The sequence below is a fragment of the Limanda limanda genome, chromosome 14 (genome assembly GCF_963576545.1).
Source record: "Limanda limanda chromosome 14, fLimLim1.1, whole genome shotgun sequence".
Classification (NCBI taxonomy): Eukaryota; Metazoa; Chordata; class Actinopteri; order Pleuronectiformes; family Pleuronectidae; genus Limanda; species Limanda limanda.
Window position 1 is genome coordinate 19697910 of NC_083649.1, and position 20637 is coordinate 19718546.

The window sequence follows — 20637 nt, forward strand, 5'->3', positions numbered from 1 at the left end:
GCTTCATTGATTTCCCAACTGAGGGTAACTGTGGAACCAGAGGTCAGACCCCAGTGCCCCTGCAGAGACACTCACCCTTTTACAGGAATAGGATGTACAAGTGTAATATCACATTGTACACACATGTTACCACTCATGTCCATGGGCCTTTTGCTTCAGCGAATGAGCAGCGGCTTTTAATACGAGGAGGACATTTCAAGCAAGACACAGAGAGACAGACGTAATTCCAATAAGTAACCCTTGACATCCTCTGGTTAGTCGTGTGGTAGTCCTGCAGAGCTATCGGCCTCTCCTCTTCTGGTAAAGAGAATTAGAAGACACTACATCATTCGCCCCGCGCTGTCAGCCCAGAAGTGGCGTGTGACTGTGTCCCTGCACATTCATCATGCCATTACCGCTGAGGGGTAGCAGCCAGGGCCAAGGGATGAAAGGGAAAAAAACAGACAGAAAACATGTCATTTCTAGGACATTTGTAATTGATTTTAGTCGGCAATGCTAAAACATCAAGTACTGTTCACTAGACCAGGATTTTAATAACATGGCGTATTCCATCATCGTCATTTCTTCGTTCAAAATCATCAATCTGTTTGTCAAGTTGCCTAAAAAGCTTACGGCGTAATGTTGTGTTCTCCGTATTCAGCAACATTCCTGAAATACTGTATATGCAAAGAAAAAAATGACACAATCTGTTTAGAATAGATCTCTGCTGCACAGTGTAGCTGTTCAAGAATGGGGGATTTTTAAAGCAGGAAAGATAATAAAAGTTATTTTCATTTCTGTTTTAGAAGATTTGTTTTTGTTTGAGAATAAAAAAAAAAAAAGGGAGTGCTGACCTGCTCCCTTGTCTTCCCATTGTAAGTGCTGTTGTACAATCAGGGCCTGATTGATTTATGATCCTACCTCCTTCTGCCCCGAGGTATTGATAGACCACTCGTCACACTGCATCTCATACCCGACATTGATTGCGCTGTATTTCAGGGTGGGGGGCTCTGACCTTAAATGCTGTTGTGGATTGCCTGACTGTCACTCACTTCACGTCAAGGGTCACACGCAGCCCTCAAACAACCCATAATACCAGCGTAACACCAGTCCCCCGACTGTGGGTGAGGAGCACTCTGTCTGATTATCAGTGCTGGACTGATATATTCCCTCCAGGTCAAGGTAAAGAGACAGAAATAAGAAGGAAATTGTAACACAACGCAAGAACGCATCAGCCGCACGTCTCGCAGTCTCACCTCACAAAAATAAATATGGTCAGAGATCTTTTTCAAACAAACATACATGCGTTTCATAAAAACAATACTTTATAAAAAAACAAATACCTATTGGAAGGTCAATCACAAATTTGTTGTAACATTTTGCTCTCACATCCTTGTGTATTTATTTATTTTTCTTGTTGTTCTGTCTTGCTGACTGTTTCAATATATGTTTAATCTAATTGTCCTGTGATTTAACTTGCAATGATATGTTCTCTGTTTGTCTTTATCAATCTTTTCCCAAATGGGGACAGCAGAAAACATGCTATAAAACAGTTCCATACTGAGGCAGGCAAATGTCTATGTGTCAATTCTTTAGAGACAGTAAGACTTTGAGGATTCCATTGCAGATTAAACTGACTAAATAAAATGGAAAACTTCATCACATGTTTTATATGAAAACTCCTATGCTGCATACAAAAACACCAAAGCTGCAAAATAATTGGAATAGAGAAAAAATTTACTGTGTTTCCCTTTGGAACAGAAATGAAAAATAAAGTAAAAGTATCTTAAATTGTTCTTGAGTAAACGTACTTGACTTTTTCAGCACTGCTACAGCGAGACAATATGAACAAACTGGGAACAGCTGCAAATAAATGGCTTTTGTTATGATGAAAAATGGAGCATAAGGACATACGGTGCTGCCATGAAACTAAACAATCCTTGCAAATGAAGTAAAGTGTGAAGTCCAGACAGACAGAGCAGAACGACTGTATATATAAAGATACTGTATCTTTATACATACAGTCAGTGGGCTGGCCTCAAGGCACTGTCGGAGATTCAAGAAGACACAGATCTGATGGAGAAAAACCTCCTTTAAATGAGAACCTGCCGTCTGTGTTATATACCCAGTCTCTATGCATTCTAATCATATGCAGTACATATGTCTATTTATAACTGCCTGTGTTTACCTTTGCTGGTGTGTGTGTGTGTGTGTGTGTGTGTGTGCAGCAGGCTCCATATGTGTTTTCCATAATGAAACCTACTTGAAACATCACAGGTTTGCACTATTTGCGCCTGCATGTGTGTTTGCGTTGGCATGTGTGAGTCGTCTGTGGAAGTGTGACAGGTGAGGCCTCCTCCTGGCCCCGCTGGGTCCACCTGCTCCCTCGCTGGCAGGTGACACAGAGGGGGCCGACCGTTGCCATAGGAAACGGACAGACCGGTGAAAGGCTTTCTTTTAGGGGCAATCTGGAGGACCATGGGTGAGCACTTAGTTCCTTGGGGCTGCTGGCGTCTGCTGGCGCTCGTGGACTGGCACAAAAGGGCGACACGTAATTAACTTCATTATCTCACCTGGCTTTGTTAGTCTGGGAGCTAGCATATTCTTTTATCCTTTAACGGCGTGCCGGCAGTACTAAATGTACTAAAAAAAGAAAGGTTGTGCATCAGTCTCAGTGGAATATTTCTTATTTATTAATGTCTCCTGCTTATGTTGAATTTGAGTTCCTCTGAGCCCCCACCCCCCCTTCATGTTACTGTAATATCTCCTATGACTGTCTGTGCTTCTCTCCCGTCTCTGTGTGTTTTTGTGCACCTACTGCCACTGAGCCCAGGAGGTTTTCACTGACACAATATGTTTTCGCTGCCTGGAGGGATCCGGCACGTGCAATCAAATGCACGTCCTGTTTTTTTGAATAAATGGTTGAAAATGTCAAAGCGATGAAGCGATGACTAATAGATGGGAAATCCAGGACGGAATTAATGCAGATGCCGGAGTGATTGCGTCGCTTCCGACAGGATTTCAAACGTGCGTTTTCCAAATTCTTCTGACTGAAAAAATTCAAATCATTTTGTCTTGCAGGTACAAAGTCAAAAAAAATGACACATGTCCTGTAATTATCAAATCACGTCCAAATCCCCAGTGTGTGTTTCAAAAAGAGGGTGCCATACTGCAGTTATTGTCTGAGGAAGATGCCAGTAAATTTGCATTTCTCAGCAGGATCCAGCAAGGAGGGGGGGGGGGGGGGAGAGAGAGAGAAATGGGGAAACCCCCTTGAACCGAACAAAGCCCACAGAGGGTTTTCGGTCTCATGGAAGTGGGCCTCGCAGTGGCAGCAAAACGAATGGCATCCAAAAAAGTGTGTCTCACCAGCGAAGGCGTGGGTTAGCACGGAATTACTCCACAACAGCATGCCCATTGGTTCAGAGAGGAAAAGACAGCTCAATCCGCTCCTGGGGAGGAGGGGGGAGGGGGGGGTGGACAGCGTGGAGAGATGAGCATCCACGGGAAGCGGGCGTGCAGGGGAGAGGAGAAAAAAAAAAAGAGACCTCCACAGAGCATCCGGAGAGGAAACGGCGTGAAATATGGAGCTGAACAAATCTGATAATAAGATAAGAGCAACAAAAGGTCTATCACATAGAGGGAAATATATATATATATTAGACATTAAAAGCTTGCAATATAGTTGCCATGGAGATGAGCAAGTCTCCCCAGCCTCGTCATTTCTCTGACTCCTCCCGTGAACGTTGGGATAAAAATAGACATGGGCAGAGAACAAAGAGCTATTTAAAAAAAAAAAAGAAGACAAGATGAGTGAAGAAAAGAGGTTGTGGAAAAATGTGTGTAGAGGTCCATATGTGGGTATATAGGTGTGTGTGTGTGTGTGTGTGTGTGTGTGTGTGTGTGTGTGTGTGTGTGTGTGTGTGTGTGTGTGTGTGTGTGTCTGTGGGTGTGAGTGGGTGTGTGTGTCTGTGTTTGACAATCACGGATGAAATGGTGTGAAGTCACCATGACACCATGTTTCTCTGTCAAATGGTGGAGCAGAGTGAGTGACAGACACACAGCCTCTTTGGGTGGGCAAGGAAATCCCATCATCAGCATCCGGGCATCATCGTGTGAACATCACATTGTATTGTGTGACAAACATTGCGTCAGATATGAAATGAAATATGGAATCGTGTCACAGTTCCTTACAACACGGATCTTTTTCAAGTAGCGTTCGTGTGTGAACGAAAAGAATCAGGAACAAGCTGCAAGGAGAACTCATTTTTGCCAAAGTTCCTCTGATTTCAAAATCCTAAACCAATATCATTGTTTCTTGAGAGTGTAGATAGATCTTTTTGCTTTCAGAATAAAGACGCTTCCGACGACAAACTGCTTGAGAGGCTTATATTGATACAATAATATAAATGTTTCCATCAACTTATTTAACTGTTTTATAGGATAGGACATTTCTGAATTACAGATTAAAACATACTTTAAATTCCAGAGCATTCACTTCCACCACCTCCCTCACTGCTACACACCTGGAATTGGAGAATGAGACGAGGGAGTAGTCGACCACTGGATCAAATCCCTTGGTAGAAATACAGAGAATATAACGTATATGTAGTTTTTATGAGTTTGTATGCACACAGTGAGGAAACTCTGCTGGTTCAGACTGGTTTAAAGGTAACAACTGTGTGTTCATTGTGACTGGAGGAAACCACAGTCATCAGAGACACAGATTGTAACTGGGGGTGACACAGTCATTGAGAAAAGGCAGTGTGGTGTTGTAACTCTTTCAAAAAGAGCACAAGGAAATTCTTCTGTGGTCTGCAGGAGTCAAGTGGGTTCGTCACAGACTCAGGGGAGGACCCAGAGAGAGAGACAGGACCCAGAGAGAGAGACAGGACCCAGAGAGAGAGACAGGACCCAGAGAGAGAGAGACAGGACTCAGAGAGAGAGAGAGACAGGACCCAGAGAGTGGCAGCTGACCCTGGCTGGAATAGGACAACTGCTAATTGGACGGCCCATCTGCTGCTCTTGTTTTCCTGCCCAGCGCCCGTCCTAACGCCAACCTCTGGACTTCTGTTTGGCTCCTCATCATCTCATAGCACTGTTTACATCAACATCCTCATTCCGCAATTTCTGGTGCATGAAATCAAATGGCAAATGATCAGATTAGTGGAAACCAGCTGTGGACAGTCACAAAGTACATTTTAAAAAGTATTGGTCATGGGTTAGACTCATGTATGTTTTGTACCTTTGCAATTTGAATTGTTTTTATCCTTGTTTAGTTTGAGATTCTATTGTTTTAATTCATTGTATCTAATGCTTCTGCTTAGTTTTTAGATTCTAGTGTTCTATTTCATTGTTGCTTCCATTCCCTCTCATTTACCTTAAGATTTGAAATGACAAGAAGATGTCTTCTTGAATCTTGATTTACTTAACTACATCCATTTTTACTTTAGTGTACTGCCTTACTGTAATATGGGCCTTTTCATGCTATATCAACTTAATGCTTTTATTTTGCTGACAGTTCTCCTCTGTATGCTGGATGCATGTTCCACACATATAGTTCAATATGCCCAACACTATCTATGAGCTAAACATGGACCACCACAGTGTTGTTTTCATGTTGATATATTAATAATTTAAAAGCAGAAAGACCACTGAGCACTTTTACTTTTGACCCTTAAGTACATTTTACATTTTTAAACACATGACCTTTACCCTCAATGTTTTTTCTGTTTTTTATCTGTTTCTATTTCTGATTTAAAATAATCCCCTGAATTGTCTTGAATTAAAACATTCTGTATCTTTTGACATTTTAAAAGAGACGATGAAGTGGGACATCTTTGGAATTTAAGAGAAATAAATATGAATCCTGATAATATAATATAAATAATGTACATTTTACAATTGTCAACAGGGTCCCAACAACCTTCCATTAATTCATCTGATGCTCGAAGTGACGAGCAGAGGGGAGAGATTTTCTGTAGTGATGATGCGGTTGTTCCATTAAGAAGTTAGGGCCACTGTCCCCTCGGACCTCTCTAATTTCCAAAGTGCAGAGCATCACTCTCCTCCACGGCGTGTATAACAGCCTCTTTTCTTTTGCCCTGGATTTATAGCTGCCATCAGTTACTTGTCTGCATGCCAGACACCAGAGTTATGGTGATTACGGTGATGCGAGCGCCCTCTCCACTTCCTCATTCCTCCGTCCTCCCGCCTGGATGAGCAGCACATGGATCAAACCTGCCTTTGCAGCACCATCTGGTGACCACTGCTGTGACTCAGGAAGCCTTCTTACAGATGAATGACGGGGGAGGAAAAATAGAAATTCAACTCCAATACTCAGTTGTTTTTTTTCTCTCTCTGCTTGTAATACCAATTTGCTCCTCTGGATGGTGTCTCAGCCCTGTGTCCTTCCTCCTCCATAATGATAACTCGCACACAGTCGACCAAATCAAGAATTCCTCCACGTTTCTGCTTCACAGTTTGCCCTCTTGCTCTTTAAACTATTACTCGTTCCCACATATGGATGAGCTCCTCGTGGAGTGATTTGTGTTGGCCCTCGCTCGGCTCCTGTTACTATTTCCCCTCCACCCCCCAGCTCTGATTTATGCTGCTGAGCAGGTTCATTCTGCCAAAGCTGGAGAGACTAATGTTTTATGTCAGAAGCCACATATAAAGAAAGTGGTATCTACGACCTGTATATATCTTTAAATATAACGTCTCTTTTGTTATGTTGTTTCAATTTGTGGTACAAAAAGAAATCCATGTTCATGAGAAGTTATTAAACAATTTGATTTCCCTCTTTAGGTCCAGTTTATGTTTTAAATATCAAATACTTCTACAATTGACCTTTAATCATGTACACAATTTGTTTCAATTCAATGTGCCATGATATTATAGGGTCTGGCCCTGACCTTTGACCTCTCTAGGCAGAGCTGAGTAGGTATTCTCTGATTACACCCAGTAAAAGTTTACTACTTTGCTAACCCAATAATAAACCAATATGTTCTGATCCTCAGTGAGTAAGGGTTTTTGCTCTGTTCCCTCATGATGTCGGGGACTGTACTCGTGACCACGTATTGGTTTTCATCTTTATTTTCAGCAAGATAAAATTAGCATCAGTCAGTGTCTCCTGTAAGAAGCAGCACAAAGAATTCTAAAAATAAAATGAAGGTCAGGTTGAAAAAGAAAACTTTGATTCTGTTCTTAGACAACAGATTGAAAAGAAAACTCACAGAAGAAAAGTGAGAAAAGAATGCCAGTGAAATAATGTGAAAACACTCCATGACTAGTAAATGCCTGCATTAAAAATCCTTCTGAAGTATACAAAATACATCAAAAGAAATACTGCTCACTGAAATAAGTTTTTTTGAGCAGTAAATTATATGATATAATTGTTCTTTGATTAAACATATTAATTCAATCATATTTATGACCAAATGTATAAAAAACATCTACATTAATGAGTTGAACAAGGCTTATAACATCACCCAGTGTTTCAAAGCATCTTGGACCTTGCAGGACCCATGCTTACACAGACCTCGTCTACCATGCAGAGATGTCCCCCATCCTCTCTTGTCCCTCCATGTCCTCAGACAGGGCTGCTTCAGCCTCAGATGTCTGAGCCTGTGCCAGTGGTTCAAACAGCTCCTGGGACGTCTGTGGGGTGTGTGTGTGTGTGTGCGTGTGTGCGTGTGTGCGTGTGTGCGTGTGTGCGTGTGTGCGTGCGTGCGTGCGTGCGTGCGTGCGTGCGTGCGCGTGCGTGTGTGTGCGTGTGTGTGCGTGTGTGTGTGTGTGTGCAGTGGGGCCATTCAATCAAAACTTGGGGGTAAAGTTTCAAAAGTAAATATACTACTCCAGATGAAGGGGTGAAGATCCCTCCAGAGTTTAATCTAAAGGGTCATAGTACAATAGAGAAATTAAAAGAGAAATAAAAATCCATCTTTGTTGGTTTGGTGAAAAACTTTAAATACATATTTTTCTCAGCTTTGAACTTTTTTCTCAATACACAGTGTGTTGGGTCATTATGTGCTGGACTGCTGTCAATTCATATACATCTGAAACAGAAGGAGAGGCACCTTTTTGTAGCTGGAAATCACAGGTTAAATGATTGACAATGTGTTGTTTTATGCGTTCATCTTTCGATATAAAGAAAAAGTGAGTAATAATCTAAACAACATATTTTGGCTGCCAATTCTTACAAATGAGATCAAACTGTTACTCTAGTCTTAAAACGCCGAAGATTCCTCGTTCGTCTTTGTGTAAAAACTAAATGTTTGAGCACTGTGGAGGAATGATGCAAAGAACAAATAAACTAACACTTAGCTGTTAGGACTATTTTATTCTGTGGATTGTGAATCAGAGGAAACACATGATGTAAGATACGATTAACTCCAGAAACTTATTTTGTGCTATGACCTGAGATATAAAAGCAGAGACAATGAAAACTTCAGACTTGAATAATGATTGTGACTCATCATGACCTTAATGTGCAGAGGAGGATATAAACAAGCGTTGTAAAGTGTTTCACAGGAATTTCCAGCATAATGATTAATAAGCCCATACTGTTGTGTAAAGGGTAAAGTTATTTTTATTTAAATTCACACATATTGGCACAGGTAAAGTGTATTTTTATTTCTGGAGGAATTAATAGTTAAAGCAATTGTTAAACAGGGTTTTTTGAAGAACTAAATCAGCTTAGATGAAGCCTAGTCAGAGGACAGTTGTTTTACTGTGAAAGCCTTCGACACCACCTGTGACTCCATCACCTCCACTCACATCACTGTCACTACCGATGGCGAACTAGGTAGTGCATTGAAATGGATCATATAAAGACAAGAATAGCCAGAGGTGACTACGTTCTCAGTGGCTTTGCCAGAAAGTATTAGCGTTTGATAGCCGCAAGCTAAGTACATCGTAAGTAAGTACAAAGAAAGATATTGACGGCTGCAGGAGTACAGGAGCTGCAACAATTCACAGAAACTTTTCCATGAACATAACTCAAACACCCAAACAGGAGGACAAGGAGGAGGCCATAACCCATTTGATTTAAGGACTGTAGTACTGTATGTAGCATGTGTGTTTAATAACAGGTGAAGGGTCGGGTGGGTCCGGATTAGACTTTGAGATTATAAAAAAAAGACAATATCTGTTCACACAAGCGTTTGGACTTGGTATCAGTTTCAAACCCCATCCATATGAACCCATCGGGAAACGTATGTCACATGACCGGGTGTCTGGACATGCATGTGCAGGTGAACACAATAAGAATTGGGTTGTCAGTTGCAGAATTCTTATATATCAGCTCTTCTCCTACACATGTAAACAATCTCATCAATGTAAAATGCGGAATTTAACAGGGCAGCAACTTCTCCAAGTTATTGATTATCCAAGTTGCGTTCTACAAAGGTACCCGAAGGCTTAGCCAAGGGGGTCGTGTGACAGGAGCCTGACGAATCAGCGAAGGCTACCTCGGGACTGAAAAGACCCAACCAGCTAGCTGTTGTGTCTACCTCATCGTTTCCAAACGTCTCCATCTCTGACTGTCCACACTAAAACATACCTTCGGAGTCCAGAAAATTGGCTACAGCAGCAATTGTAAAACTTTAAGCAGCTATAAAACTCCATAGTCATGTGGACACCAGTCGTATCAGAGTTGATGCACTTTCAAACGAAAACATAGTAATGTGGATGTAGCCTGAGTTCAGCTCTGATGTAAACTGTGCACTTTACTTTAGGCGAATACATAAAGGGCAGCAGCAGTATTATTGGTTCTTGTCTCTAGACTACTTTCTCTGTGAGTGATTATGAATACAGAAAGGAAATGCTGCCTCCTAACCACCGACAGAATTACATTTCATGGAGAAGAGTTTGACTAAGTAACTGCATCAATGCAGCCCGATTCACGCGAACACCCTCATCTCACAGAATGCAACTATTCATACGTCTCCCCCAGCTTACATTGCAAAAATCCACCTCGTCGCTCCTCTCATCACTCTAATTTCCCTGGGGCCTTTATGTATGAGGACGTTTTTAGAGATGGGTACAAGCTACACACATACACTTCACCCGTCTGGACGCCGCTGCCATCATTTACTTCCTTGCGTTGCTGCCGAGTATGTGCGTCTGTGATAAAAGCCTGTCCTTTCTCCACCGTTTGGTATTCCCAGCTGCAGCCTCGCTTTGTCATGTTGGTTGTGATGGCAAGTCAGTCGGAGTGCATTCGGTGCTTGCTCTCTTTACGAAGGACACACACCATTAAAAAGCAGCGTGTAAACCTGTCGTTCTCTCCGGAGACCTTTTCTTGGTCGGTAGATGCATTATTTGTGGCACCTTTTCTGCACCCCAGTACTTGGGAGGTCCTCGATATTTTCTGCCGTTAGCCTGCATATGGCAGTCTAATCAGCTAAAGGGATGCGTGATTGACATTCACTGTCAGCGCTCCCTTCCTCTATCACCACTCCAGACAAGGTCACTCTGCTCCCGGATGCAACAGATAGCCGGTCCACTCATCCTTATGACACATGGGCTGTTAACCTGAGGGACACTTCTGTTTTGTCCCGTGTCCCCACAGACGTGCAAACTTATCTTTACACATGTCATCTACCCAGGACTCATTCTCCAAAACAAGCCACTAATTTTAGTAAATTGTAAACCCTTTCTAAATAAAGCCACTTAGAAGCAGATCATAAAATAGTTAGCATATATTATCAGAGTTATTCCTAATGATTGAATTTGCAGTATATTTTCTTACCAAACATGCAATGACAGGTATGTAATGTTTTGCAGATGTAGCTAAAACAAATAGTAACCAATGTTTCCAGTGTGATCAGAGATATGAGCTGAAGTTGAGGAGCAAGACAGTCGTGTCATAGATGTGAATAATACAAAGATTAAAATCCTCCACTATGAAAGTTGTATGCAACATGAACAGGTGCCAGATATTTTTGGACCGTCTGTCGTGTAAAGCCAGTCTGAGTTTTGCTCGTAGTCGAGTGCAAATCAAATAGTTGATATGAAAAACAACTAGGGATGTCACGAGAACCGATACCTACGATACCTTTCGATACTAACATAACAAAACGATGCCGATGCCCAAGTTTTTGAAGTACCGTAGGCACCGTCAGCTTCGATGCCAGCATCTGTTAGCAACTTAGCATTAGCATCGGTGCTGCGCCAGTCGACGTTTACATTCTGAAAACCAAGACGGCAACTGCGGCTGCAGCGTTCGCCCCACCTCGACTTGTTTATTAAAAAGGCACAAAGAGTCGTGTATGGAAGTATTTTGCGTTTGACGCCGGGTTTACACCGGACACGGAAGCAACGCCGCCGCTCCGCGCTAATCCTTAGCGCGCCGGCACATGGTTGTTTACACCGGAAGCTGAAGCGGCGCATGGGAGTGGATGGGAGCCAGCTGTTATTTAAGGCTTGGTGCTGCGCTTACGAGTCGCTTTGGCGTCGCTTCAGCGTCCGGTGTAAACCCGGCGTGAGGCAGATGTATCATTTAATGCATAACGTGTCTCACAACAAAGCGTCACTCACATGCGACCGCAACTACCGTATAACCCTCAGTATATGCGCAGCGCAAGCACATTGAATTACCGTATATGACATTAACAACATCCAAATAATGCACTTTTTTTTTACCGTGGTATCGAAATTGGCATCGAGAATCGTGTTATTTTACTGGTATTGGCACCGACTACTGAATTTTTGGTATCGTGACACCCCTAAAAACAACACTGAGTTACTTTGAGCCTTAGAGGTTGAATGTGACATGTAGTGTAAAGTGCTTTGAGTGGTTGTTGAGACAAAAGCACTGTCAATGCAGTCCAGGTTGTACATCGAAACCTTTCACCCATCAGGTTAACTCGTTTCCATGGTGATGATTGGTGGCAAAACCCAAAAACAGAATGATAAATGGACTACATTTTCCGGCCTTAATGACCACTCAAAGCACTTTTCAGTAAAGGTCACATTCACCCTATATTCTATGCTTTTTATATCACACATCAGGGATAATTTCGGGTTCAGTCTCTTGCCCAAGGACTCTTCAGCAGGAGGAGTGAAGGATCGATCACCCGACCTTGCAGTAAGTGGAAAACCTGCTATAGCACCTGAGACACAAACCCCAAGAAATCATTGCTCATAGTGTATCCTATAGTTGATAGTGTGGTAAAGTAAAATATTATTGGGGCCATATTGAAGGAGATGCATTTAAAATACATTAGGAGAAATAATGTAATGCCGTGTAAATAATGTAATGAATTTTTAATAGAAACAATTCGTCAAAATAGTTCAATAAACTACTTTGTCAATTGACTGAGTGTTCCAGCTCCAAAAAGGCCCATAGCGGACAATATATCACATTAATTGTGCTCACTCAAATCAGGATGCAAGAATAAATTCAAGTATCCCTGGAAGCCACGACCAATTACATTTTTTGTACTTTTCCTACTCTGACAAGATGTCGAAATGTCTTAAAACATGAAAACTACGCAATGTATAAAGTTAAAATCTATTTGCACTAGTTTCCAAGGTATCGTTGAATATCAATCATACTGTTGTCTCAAAAGTGAAAGTTAGATACGGTACAAAGAGCTGCCATCACATCAGCTGTCCAAAAGAGAGGAGGGAGCAGACTCCACAAAAGCTGTTTCCCTAATTCATTTGGGATGTTAGGCGCTGACAGCAAAAACAATTCCTGCAGCTGCAGGCGGTGATTTCATCAAGTGCTCTGGTGCTCTATACAAGAGCACAAATAGCAAGGCAACACAACCAACAGCAATCACAGATTAAAGTGTCCCAATGAAAAAGCCCCTGGATGACAATCCACCTGAGTGGACCAGAGACTGTGGCACTATAGTGACTCAGAGCTTTAGGAAGAAACTCACCTCTAAACAGTGTTAAATGCAAAAAGAAACTGGGTCACGGCAATCCGACACATCAACGTGAGAAAAGGAATAGAATATATAGTAGAACTGTAGCTCAACGGCACAAACACACCGAACAGGCTTCGGCTTTGCCTCAGTTTTGCAGGGCGTCCCATCAAAGCTCAGCATTTAAGCCGTTTTAAATTATCATGTGTGTTAGGCCCCTGCCAGATCACTGAGGATTGTGATACTGCAATAAAGAGCAAGGAAGAGGAGCAGGATAAAGAGGGGAAAGGGAGACGTATGAAGAAGTGTGAGTCTGTACGGTAGTGTGAGAAGGAAAAATAGGCCAAGGCTAATCCTCAACATTACAGCTCAGCATATGATTTAGTGGGTGCTGGAGTAATTGCATAACCAAGTAAAATGCCATTAAGTCATAGATAAAATAATATTGTTTTCCTGCTTTAATCTTTCTCATTCGGAGTTCCTAACACCTAAGGACCTGTGAAATCTTTAGACATTGCCAAATCTACAGCTTACGTGAACTCCTGAAACTAATTTTTTTAACATTTCATGAATTAATAAAAACTAGACTTACAATTCAAAGGGAGGATTTTTGAAACATTGGTTGCCATGAAACATGACATGCAAAGTGCTACAAAAATACCCAAAACGTTGTTTTATTGTAACACTTCACGGCACTTTCACTCCTCCCTTGTTTGATACAAACATTGTTTTCAGTTTTCTGAGCTGAAAACTGAGACTGAACCAAACTAGCAGGTGTGCAAGGGCCTCAGACCACAGTCAAGACGTTTGTTTGCAGTTTGCTGTGTAATGCAAAAGTTTGTAATGTGCTCCTGAATTTGCAAACTAACCAAATAAAATGTAAACAATGTAACAAAGACATGAAACTTGGATACGCCCCAAAAGACCAGGCAACAAGCCAAGCACCATACAAAAGAAACCACCCTATTACAACTTTATGTACCTGTATTCATGGGATGGCAGTGGCTGATAACAGAAAAAGTACTTTTTAGGTATCTTGTTCAAACACTTATGTTCACTGAATTTAAGCCCTAACTCCATTATTTAAACCGCTTACCGGGTTGGGACTGGGCTTTAGCCAATCCCAACCGTCACTGGGCGAGAGTACACTGTGGACAGTTCGCCAGCATATACAAAGGCCAAAATAAGTAGAAGACCAACCATTCATACTCACATTAACAGCTATACAGTCAATTTAGGGTCAAATAAACCAGAGTTGTCTTTGGACTGTTGAATAAAGCGAGAGCTAACCTTCTAGCTGTGAGGCGACAGTGCCCACCACTTCACTGTGCCGCCTAAAAGCCTTACTTACCTATAATAATATTAATATTCTATTATTACAATGTTTTTTATGTAAAAACATCGGCCTGAACTTCTTCACAGCATCACTGTTTATTTCCAGCCTCTCTCCTGGGTTCCAGCTATTGGCAAGCTGAGGGGTTGTTCCAGTTAGATAAAAAGAAAATGCCCAACATGAAGTCTTCGCAATCAGGAATGCCGCTGAGAGAGTGGTGCACGCATGGGTGGGATGATAACCCAATCTTGTGATGTAAAAGACAGGAGGCTTGCTTTTTAAGAAAGAGCAATTTACAATTTGTGATCACGTCGCTAGATACAAGACGAGGTGTCAGAATCTAAATTTGACTTGGAGCCTCGCTGCCTTATCAAGCTGTGCACTCTGTTCCTGGGAAAACACCGGAGCGTGGCTGGACTTCCGATGGGCAAGTCAGTGCTCAACGGTTCTACTGCTTATTGGAAAGTAGAAATCAAGAAGTAAATATGTGGAGTGTGGAGAGTTCATACTCTGAGTTATCTGCCCTGTCTCCTGTAAATTAGATTGAGCACTCACACACTCACTGATCACACACTTTCACCCAGCTCCAGTTCATTATTTCAGTTTCCAGAGGCTATGTTATTGGAATAAATATCAGAAAATGGTGGCAAATAACATCTTACAGTTAGGATCAATACAAGCTTTCTTTGTAATATGACGAAATCACGTGATGACACTGGGTGTATGAATGTGATTCAAAGAGATAAAGGTGCACTTATTGAGCAGGGAACCATCCATTCATGTTGAAGGTCACGGGAGGGAGCTGGAGCCAATCCCAGCCGACTGGTTCAACCTTGACAGGTCGCCAAAGTAAGGTATCATAGGGCCAACAATACAATCTGCATGTCTTTGAACTGTGAGAAGAAGGAGTACCCAAATAAAACCAAAGCAGAAACAGCTTGAACACGCAAACTCCACACAGAAAGTCGAAAACAGATTCAAATCAGGAACCTTCTTGCCGTTGGGTGCTGACCGCTGCAACACCATGTCGCCTCCAGTGAACCATTCGTTGGTGTGATCAGTGAACAGAGAGGCTGACGTCACATGTGTTGATCTAAATGCATAAAACATGAGCGAGCAAAGGAAAGCTGACACAGAATACAAGATAAAACAATAAAATCACTGTTTTGATGTAAAGAACTGAAGAGAAACTGAATCGCTGGACTTTGCAGCACCCTGGGGTGCACACACCCTGACATTGTGCACTGGCTCACGAGGAATTCAAAGGTGTGAAATGTACTCTCTGTAACAATGCAGTGAGGCTTACATGGGCGTTGGTTCGAAGTACAGTGGCTAGATGTTAATTGCAGAAGGTTGAATGAATTGTGGCTCAGGAGCGGAGGAGAGAGTTCGAGAGATCTTGACGCGAAGAGATGAAAGCAAGATAAAGCTTTCTTTAGGTCACCGAGGGATAATCAAGGAGAATGAGAAAGACTGAGGCGCCTTCTTCACTTGATCATTAAGACAGAGATTGGAATGGGTGTCCTGGCGGCTTAGCTCACTAAGGCGTGCACCATGGCAGCAGCATGGCCGGGTCAAACTGGTGTAGGACAATTTGCATGCTAACCTCCTCACGCCCTGTGTCCAACCTGTCACTAATGTTAGGCTTGAAAATACGAATATATAATTATTCTTCTGAAATTAAGATTTAAAATTTTAATACACGGAAACAAGTACATTTAAACTAATGTTCAAGCAAAGGGCTGAAAGTGCTGAACGTATACCCCTTATAAAGGTAGATCAAATCAGCTCTTAGCTTACCAAACTAGTTTGCTATAACCTGGTATATGTGAGCACTCTCTGCTAATGAGATGCCCACATTCTACTAGAAAGAAACGTAAACATGTCCGACCGCACTTATTCTGTGTGACACAATCAATGACAACCTCACACTAGTTACTTGTGTTGTATGCACTGCACCATGTCAGCCTTAGTCTGAATACTCAAAAAAAAAGAGTGATTGTGTCGTATCTATTCATTGAGCCTGCCATCTATCATCTACCTGTTCATCCATACATCTAACGCAACTGTCACACTAATTAAGAGGTTCTTCAAAAGATCTTAAATGGAAACCTGATTTTAACGTTTTGACATCAATGCACAATTTCATTTCCTCTGCCAAGAAGGTCATGTTATCACCCCTGTCCGTTTGTTGGTTGGTTTGTACACATTTTTTTTTACTTTCTTTGACATAGCAAGACAGTGTTTGTTAACATTTTCATCTTAGGGTTAGGGCAACTGAATATAAGTGTGTGAAATGTGGTGCAGCTTAAGCCTTGGCAAATGTATGTGCTCTCCTGAGTGACAGTCTTCTTGGACGCCTTGCTAAAACTCCTGAGCCACAGCCACAAACACTGACAATGCTAACCTGCTGACATTAACAGCTATACTGTTGACCATGTTCAGCGCCTGAGATGGAAAGCACAGCTGAGGATGATGGGATGTCAGTAGTTCTGCAGGTATTTGGTTTCACCCATGTTTTACAATTCTTTCCGAGAGTGACAATAATATCTGTAACATATCACAATCCACTCAACAGTTATTTAGGTATTTCAGTCTGGATGAAGTCGATGCACAGAAGAACATTCAAATATGAACATGGTAACTGCAGCCTGCGATTTTTTAAGTATAACTGTGATCACAAATTTAATTAGAAGTGACACGCAGACTGCCTTTGAACCGAGTGGGAGGAGAGCAGCTCCCTGGGTGCATCCACCACCTCAAACTTGACTTACTGATGCTGTATATATAGACACAGTATATACACTTACAGCAATTCTTCCTTTTCTGTCTCCAGTATGGGGTTAATAAGACCATTCTTGACTGCGTGAGTGCATGCCACAGGGAACACTCCCCACTGTGATACCTCTAAGCCTGTGTTACTCATTCCCTCCTCCACAAATGTTTTCCAAGAAAATCTGATCATTAGTAGGAGATGTCTTCGAGGTCCAAGTCTGCATTTCTCACCTCGACATTACGTCTCCGCGGCCCAGCGGTGGAGGATGAAATTTATGGCAAACTACCTCGCTACACTGTTCCTCTCCCACTCGGAGCCCAGAGCAAACACAGGTCGTTTTCTTCAATCTGAAATGTGTTATTCAAAATTGAGTCCAACTGTGTGACGGCACAGCCACCTCATTATAAATGTGTACATTCATCAGATTTAGAGGAGGGAGTCCTTAAATGTCGGCCATGTGTACAGTATCAACTAAGTAACTGTGAAAACCTGACACTGTTTGCTGATAATTGTCCCTTCTGGGATTGTATAAAGAGAAATAATGGCTCTAGTGTGCTTTGTGTGAACCAGACAGTGTTATTAGCTAAAAGCTCTCTCCACAGTCAACAGCAGATCTCCACGCTGTGAAGTACAGCAATCAGAGAGATTAAAACATTGTGATCTACTAAAACAAAAGATAGGAGTCGGATCAAACTGCAGTCTGTGAAACTGCAGCGGCGACATGAGGTGTTGTATAATTCTGCAGCCTTAGATCACGTTTTCGTTAAAACAGATCCTCAAACGCAGGAACCGACAAAGGCAGAGCTGAAAAATAGGCTTTTTGATTTCCTCCGTGTCAAAAATGAGATGAGATTCAATAAATCCTGGTTTTGTGAAGCTTCTATTTGATGAAGTAGATGATCAACAACAAAAAGATAATTTTCAAAAATAGATCAATCATTTGTCAGATAAGATAAGGATGTACCCTTATTGATCCTCCATAGAGGAAATTAAAAAATTGGCACAGCAGCACAAGGAAGTGACAGCTCTAGAATAAATATGAAAGAAATATAAATACTACATAGTGCATTAGGCTATATAGAATACATACAATATGATTAATGTTTTTGTCAGTTATTGAGTCCAGTGAGTCAATCCTATTTTGTCATTTATGAAGCTGTATATTTACTGTACCGTGTTGTATTGGACTGAATTATTCTGTATTTTTGAGAACAAAATCAAACTTCTCTGTAAAACAAAGAATATATACAAAACACAAAGAGAAAAGAAAAAACCCTGACATGGCTGGAGAGCACCGAGGTGTAGGAGAATTATTTTGAGCGACGGCGACCACTGTTCACAAGCAGAGCAGTGTTTTCTGTTCTGATAGAAACTGCAGGATGACTAAGACCCACCACAGAGCTGTGTTTGTTGATTTAATATGCTTCACTGGAGGCACCGCGACTGTCTTGGCTGCACATGGTCACAGTAGCTACTGTCAAACCTACGCACACCTCTGTGACACACACACACACACACACATTGTTCTTTTGTACGTGTGCGTTGAAAAGGACAGACACCATGGTCTGTGTTCCGCAGGCTCTGTCCTTTAGGATGTGTCAGGGCTGCGCTGATGCGCTTTGAGTTGTGACATTTGAATTGGGGCTTAAAGTCACACAAACCACGTCGGTGTTGATGATTGCACTGTTTCCTTTGACAGCTCCGACAGATTTAGGCGACTACAGAAGACTTAAGGTGACGGACAACACGAGGGACATATTGGTCCATTGATCAATCGGAGGATCCTGGAGCCCACGGGATAATTGCTTCAGAGCCTTCCGCTACCATACCCCCTCCTTTGATTGGAAAGGTCGCGACCCTTCCAGCATTCCCCCTCCTCTTCCACCGTGTTGATCAATCGAAATCGCCACACGCCTAATATTGATCTTCAGAAAATGGGGGATTTTTTTTCCCCTAAGGAACCAAAGATCCACTCGTGATTTATCTTAACTTGTCGTTCTGATTTAAAGCTTAGGAACGCTCACAACAACATGAAAATAGCCGCCTCGTACTTTCCTGCATTAATTTAATAACTGCAACCTGCCACGGCTGTATATCGCAGAAGCCACAGATCCCATGAGAGGAATTTTTCAACTTGAGGCCCGAGATACAGTGAAGTCGTTTCTCTCGCAGCACATCCACCCGCTGCTCATTTTTTATCCGCCTCTGAAGACGCCTTTGGCTGTTGATGAAAGCATTGGCCCCTTTTTTTTTCTTCAAGCTGTAAACTGTTCACAGTTCCGCCTTGGCTGCAGGCTCAGAGTGTTCCTGCTGTACTTATGCTTTTTACTTTCTATGGCTATTTACTTCCTATATCCCTCTATCTTCCAACGGCACAGCGAGTTCTCCCGAGTAAACACAGAGCTGAATGATGGAGCTTTATAGAAGGTCAGGCCTTATAGGTTTGTTTTCTTTTGCATGACAGCAAGTAGATTTTTGGATGTTTGCATTTGCCCTTCCCTGAATACCCTGACTGACCTAACTTGTGCCTGCTCAATAATTCTTTCCTTTTGCTATTTTCCACTTAAAATGCCATAATGATGTATGGGTGTCTCTCACAACACATCAATAATTAATTTCAGTTGGTTTACTTTGAATTACTTCTCCCATACGCTGCAGAAAAAGCTCAAGCAGTTGGTTCAAACTCTATCAACAGGGAAGACTCACTCTGCAGAGTCTCTGGTCTTTCTAGATAAGCTGCTCTCGCTCTTCGTTTTCTCATTTTGGTTTCCCTAGTTAAATCTAGAAGTCTTTTCCACAACAAGGGTTTGACAAAGTATGAATGATCAGCCTCACTTGTGGTGTTTTACAACAAATTAAGTTGGGATTTCAAGTCTCGGTTTAATTTGTGGATTCTCGTCTGTAACACTGCTTCAGGATATGCATTCCGGCCAGTTTTTTTGTTTGCTTGTTTGTTTGTTTTTGGGTAGAGTAATCTCCAACCTGAAAATGATTAGAGCATAGTGTCTGCTTCATAAAATCCACATCACAGGTACAAACCCTTGAAGCCTTATAGAGATGACTGTCAGACAGGAGGGGGGTTTTGTTCAGTGTTGCTACATGTAGTTAAACCCACCATGGCAATGAGAGAAAAAAGAAAAAAATATTCTACATGAAAGTTTTTCCATTTTTACTTAATGATTAATAATTCATAATCAATTACAAGCGCTGCTGACGCTGTTGTCTTTGCTGTAGTGAAGTTAAATTCCGCATTTTACAATGCTGCAACTGCTCGGATGTATAAAAACAAGCTATTATTCTAGTAATTCCTGTATACACTAGCACTCACATTCCCAGTTTATGTGAATGGTCACGTGTTATGGATTTTCAGCCGGGCTAGTAAGGTAGTTAAAAATACGCTGTTTTCAAATTAAAATAATAGCATTATAGATGTCGTCTAAATGCTAAGCAGTCAACTACCTGAATAGACATGTAAACCATTTGCAATGTAAATGTATCTTACCCTCAAGACATGGAAAGTAACTTTTCTCAGCATCCTCCTCCTGATCCTCTCTGACTGCTTTCTTCTGTTATGAATTAAAAACAATCCAAATGAAAAAAAAGAACATCGAAAATCTTTCCCCATAACCCCACTGGTCAAAATTCACTTAATAAGAATATGAAGAATGTGT